General features: G+C 35.0%; 1 protein-coding gene across 4 annotated transcripts in view; it reads left to right on the top strand.

Moving 5' to 3' along the window:
* The window catches only part of celf3b (cugbp, Elav-like family member 3b), a 30,064-nt gene extending 26,164 nt beyond the window's left edge, over nt 1-3,900 (top strand). For all 4 annotated transcript variants that reach the window (XM_049480027.1, XM_007254522.4, XM_007254524.4 and 1 more), the window contains exon 15: nt 3,043-3,900. The gene's annotated coding sequence lies outside the window, so the exon portion shown is untranslated. The remainder of the gene's footprint in view (nt 1-3,042) is intronic.
* Nucleotides 3,901-5,969: the final 2,069 nt, after the last annotated feature.

Genomic DNA, 5,969 nt, shown 5'->3' on the forward strand with positions numbered 1-5,969 from the left:
GTCTAGTGCATTGTGATTTTATTGATCTCTTTACAGTCTGATCGGTTTCTGTGCAGCAACATTCTTTGACTCACGTATGAAGACAAACCTAGAATCCCCTGTCTCTTTTAAACTCTTTCTCCCTCTCTCTGTCTCTATTTATCTGTCTCTCTATCCATCTCTTTTTCCTTCTCATAGTCTCTCTCCATCTCTCTCTGTCTCCTGCTCTTTCTCTCTGTATTGATTTGTCTTTTTCTGTCCTTACTTACTCTCCAGTTTTCTCATACTCTTTCTCTGTTTTCTCAATTTCTACTCTTTCTCTCTCTTTCTGATTTCTGTAGTCAATATAATTAATATTTCCAATTACAGTTTGTTTTCGGTCAGTTTTTAAAATGTTTTGTGGCCTTTTGATGATGTGGTTTGGTGCCCACTGATGTGCTCTTTATTTGGGATGCATTATTGTGTGCGAGTGCGTGAGTGTGTGTATATGATTGTAACCTTATTTATAGCATGAAAAATACAATAGTAGCTTTTTCTTCAGATTCTGATAGTGGCTGCCTACTCTTTCTTTCTTTTCTCTCTCTGCCAATATCTTTATCTCTCTTTATTCTCGCCTTACTTTTGTTGTCCCAGTTTTTTTCCCTTAATTGCTTTGAGGGACAGTAAAGGTTTGTGGTGCTCACAGTAAAATTTGGTGTGTTGTGCTAACTGAAGAAATCATGCAGGACTTCTGGGAGGAAAATCTAATCACAGTTTGTCCATCAGTTAAATTAATGTGTTTAAATATTTTCCTTATTTCAATATAATGAAATACTGTTTTTAAAGAAATCCCAGAATTCCTGTCATGGAGATAAAGAGTGCTGCATGTTGGGTGACAATTTGCTTGCCATGAGCATATACAAAAACATGCAACTCAAACATACATATTCCACTATGCAGACGTGAGCACACTCAGACACAAACACGCACATGTGCACACATACACACAGCAGTGTCAGGCTTCACTGTGCTCAGCTGCATGATCACTGTGGACGTGAATGTGTGTGTGAAAGAGCATATTTGAAATGAATTTTTGCTATGTATTAACCTGCATTTATTCTCCATGACTCAAAAGGGTAAACGTAAAATTCCGTAGTCAATATGTTGAAAAACACAATTCATATATGCAACATTCAGCTCATATTAGATGTTTTATATGGCTTGTTTAATTATTTAATTATTTGATTTATTGTTTTATCACTTGCAATGAAAGTATTACTACACAAAATGCAACATTGTATGTTAGATGTGGTAAGTGTTTTGGTTTGTAAAGCAAGGGACAGTATTCAAGAAATTAGCATTTCTCACATGCACACATTTCAACAAATGAACATTTTGGATATGCATACACAGTTCAAGTAATGAACATTTATGTAAATGTTTGTTTATGCTCAGTGATTTATGATCTTTTGTACTTCAAAAGTTATACCAATAACCTTTCGGCAAAGTCCTTTGAATAGAGGGAGTAAAGGCCTTTAATTTGAAGCAATAAAGGCATTTGAGTAGTGAGAGTAAAGACCTTTGAGTTTAGGGAAAGAAGGCCTTTGATTGGTAGGACAAAATGCCTAGCGGTAGCTGGAGTAATAACCTGGCAGTGGAGGGACAAGAGACATTGCAATTTAGCGAATAAAGGCCTTGCAGTGAAGGGAGTAAATGTCCTGGAGTGAAGGGGAAAGGGCCTTGCAATGGAGGGATACATTGCAGTTGAGGTAATAAAGGCTTTGTGGTTGGAGTAAAGGGACAAAAGGCCTTGCAATGGAGGCAGTAATTACCTTGCAGTGGAGTGAGTAAAGGCATTGTAGTAGAGGGAGTAAAGGTCTAGAAGTGGAGGGAGTAAAGGCCTTGCAGTAGAGGTAGTAAAGACCTAGGAGCAGAGGGAGTAAAGGCCTTGAAGTGGAGGGAGAAAAGTCCTTGAAGAAGAGGGAGTAAAGGCCTTGCAATAGAATGAGTAAAGGCCTAGGAGTGGAGGGAAAAAGAATGGAAGAAGTAAAGGCATTTTTAAGTAAAGGGAGGAAAATCTTTGCAGTAAAGGGAGTAAAGGCATTTGAGTAGAGGGAGTGAAGGCATTGCAGCAAGGGACCGAATGCCTTGCAAAGAAAGAACAAAATACTTTTAAGTAGTGGAAGTAAAAGCCTTTCAGTGGAGTGAATAAAGGCCTTGATTGAAAGGACAAAGGGCCTTGCAGTGAAGGGAGTACAGCCTTTTAAATAGCGGAAATAAAAGCCTTTTGGTGGGAGTAGTAAAGGTTGTTGTGTGGAGGGAGTAAAGTCCTTTAATTAGAGACAGTAAAGACCTTTGAGTAGTGAGAGTACCAGCCTTTAAGTAGAGCGAATAAAGGCATTTGAGTAGAAAAAATAAAGACCTTTGATTGGAAAGAAAGACTTTGCAGTGATGGGAGTAAAGGTCTTTGCGTGAAAAAAGAAAAATGATTTGAGTGGATGGAATCAAAGCCTTTGAGTGGACCATGTAAAGGCCTTTCAGTGGAGGGAGTAAATGCCATGCAACGGATGGAGTAAAAGCCTTACAGAGAAAATAAAAAGGCCTTGCAGTGGAGGGAGTAAAGGCCTGCCAAGGAAGTGAGTGTAAAGCTTTCAGTAGAGGCAGTAAAGGCCTTTCAGTAGAGGGACAAAACACCTATGAGTACAGAGAGCAGAGGCATTACAAAGGTAGGACAAAATGTTGTGTAGTGGAGCAAGCAAAGGCCTTGCAGTGGAGGGAATAAAGGCCTGTGAATAGAGGAGGTAAAAGATTTGGGTATATACAAGAAAATGTCTCATGCTGATTTAGGATAAATCCTCTATAAACATCCAGCTTGGAAAACTGTTCTCAGGTCAGAATAAAAGAGTTCTGGAGCCAACTTTTAAAGGGAAACAAGCTCCAACGACTGTAGTGGTGAAGAGCTCACCTAAATAAACACTGATTTTTTAAAAAGTGGGGTACTGAAGTCAAAAGTTTAATAAACAGAACCTTAAATAAATTAATCAATGTTTTTTTCTTCTCCCTCCCTCTCTCTTTGTGTTACAGGTTGCAAATGGTAAAGAAGTTAACAAAAGTTCATGCAGTAAATTCAAGTGTGGAGTTCCGACGTGAGGAGACATTTACTCAAAACACATACACACATCAACATATCAAATGTGCAAATGGACCACACCTGTGTAAAGATATTGTACATAATCATAATTCATATGCATTGACACACACACACACACACACACACACACACACACACACATCCTGGACGATAAAAAACAGAGACTGCAACATATATAACATAAGTGTGAGTCACACACCTCATTACTGCTCATGGAATCTATATATCCAAAAGAGACCATAAAAAATCGTAAAATGATACAGAAATAAATTTAGATCTGTGCAGTGTGAGGATTATTATCAGGTGTAAATACACTAGTTACCATCCTAGAAAAATAAAAAAGATTAAAATAAAAGGGGTATAGTTTACATGAAAATAACAACCTACTAATGTTGTTATTATTGTTATGATTAGTATTATTATTGCTGTTATTATTACTACTACTGTAGAAAAGATCTTTTAAAAATATCTTTTGAATTGAAAAAGTATTTCTACTTTTCTCGAAATATAAGAGGCATTGCGTTTTTTTTCAGAGTTTTAATACTTAATCTATTTTTATTTGTTGATTAATTTATCTTTTTTTACAAATCAGATCACAAATACAGATTTTAAGTTTGTTGGAATAAAATTTCTTTATTTTAGAGTTTTCTTCTAAAAGAAGTCAATTTAAAAAGATGTATGACTTTGTATCTGAATAATTATGAATTACAACAATATTTATTTCTTATTTATTGACTAATTTTTAATCAAACCTTTCTTTCTAATTTAAATAAAATACAAGTGTTAAAATATGTAATGTTTGTTAGTGTGTCTGTGTGTGCGTTGTGGGTTTCTACTGTCTTTATTAATGATGATATAAACAGATCTAACTTAACCTTCCCGCATTCAAACACTTTCTGAAGTCGTTTTTTTTCATCATGTTTCTCAGCGATTCGTTAAGGCTCTTTCAGTATAACCTATTAACCAATTGTAGCGTGAGAGGGGCGGGATCGTCCGGAAAACGGGTGTGGAAAACCCCATTACACGCACCTCAGTTTGGTCTCACGTGCTGCCCTTCTCCCTCAGTTCGAATCAGTTTGAGCAAACGAATCTTTATAAAAATATGAATCTAATCTTCGATTGAACTGATTCACTTTCGCTCGGATGGATCAGCTAGGCGTCCACTCTCTCGTTTAAGTGATTTAAGTCACTATTCGTGTAACATTGCGTGTTACGTATACAAAACTGCGTGCTTTTCACAACTCTTGCTTAGCAGCATTATTATAGAATATGGAAATGCAAAGAATACACCGTGTAGCTTAATGGCTTAACCTGTCAGAAAACAAAGAGGAATGTGGGTTAGCTACAGACACTAATCCAACAGGGTATTATTAAATAATCTAAATCTTGAGCTTTAGGGATTGACCTGCACAATGACTCAAAATACGGAATGCATGTAGCGAACTGTGTTATGTAATCAGGATATAAACAGCAAAATGATATTAATAAACTACTCTGATACAGCACTAACTATGACCGTAGTCATAATTAAACTTATGTAAACTTGCATTTGTTTGGTAAAGGCCTAGGGTTAAGGATAATTCAAGGTTGTTCAAGTTGTTTAGTGGTAATTGACAATTGACAATTTAGTAGAAAACTAATCTTAATTAACTTTTGGTAAGACACAGCAAAAGGTCAAGTGTTAAATTAACTTCCTCAGTGTTGATTTCAACTCTTTCCCAGGGTTTTATTTAGCTCATTTAGAGTTAAAATTAACACCTACAAAACAGTTCAACAGTCAGAGTTATTTTTTTTAACTCAGATTTGTATTGTTTAACCTAAATTGTTACACCAACACTGAAAAGAGGTTTTTTTTAAATGAGAAGAAAATTTGGCAGTATAAATGAATATTCACAATGAATTATTATTCAGGGGGGACTTGTTGGTTCCTAATACATGATAAAACATCCCTACTTACATACTGCTAGTATATATATATATTTTTTTTTACATTGAGTGTAAAACAGAATACCTAATGGAAAGTAGCACTGATGAGCAAGGCTACACACTGATGGTGAGTTAGGATTGGGAGGGCATGCACTTAAAAATGAGTAAATGAGCAAATAATGAGTTTAACTAAGTGGAGTTTAATTAAATCTCTTAAATTGCCATGAGAGTTTTTTGGAATGTTAAATGCTATGACAAGACCAAGCTAACATTAGTGTAAATCCACTTCTTATAGCAGTTTTTGAATGACAGCTCCCTCTTGTGGCGAGTTAGGGTTTAGACGTACATACGTGGAGGTAGAGACATTATACACAGGTAATTTAATTTAGTTTTCAGCTAACCTACAGATTAATTTAAAACTTGTATAAATTTGCCATCTTTATGTTCGAAATACTTCTATATAAACTGTGCATTTTACTGAACATGGGATGAAAATTTCTGAAAAAATGTTAAGATAAAAATGGGTTTATGTTTATAGATACATTTTTAATTGCAGACAATGACCTGCCACATATCCCATTCCTCACTTTCTTTAATAATAATTATCCAAAATGTTCCTGTTTACATTGATGATTTTGAATGTTCTTTTTTTGTTTATTTTGTTTATTTTGTTAACATTTATTTAAAAATAAGTGACAAGTAAGTATTTTTCCCAAATGAAAAAGTAAAAAGATTATTAAATGTTTTACAAAAAAGTACACAAATAAAACAATAAGTAATAAATGCAACTAAATATATAAGACTAAATAAAAGTTAAAAGAGTCTCTTAAGGCCAAAGATACCCGAGTACCACAAAAGGTTGAAAAGGTTCGATTCAGAGGGCCTTATGAATCGATTCAGTGTTTGCTTTAAAAGAACCTGTTTAAAAGAATCG

This window comes from Astyanax mexicanus, chromosome 6, assembly GCF_023375975.1.
Source record: "Astyanax mexicanus isolate ESR-SI-001 chromosome 6, AstMex3_surface, whole genome shotgun sequence".
NCBI classification, from domain to species: domain Eukaryota; kingdom Metazoa; phylum Chordata; class Actinopteri; order Characiformes; family Acestrorhamphidae; genus Astyanax; species Astyanax mexicanus.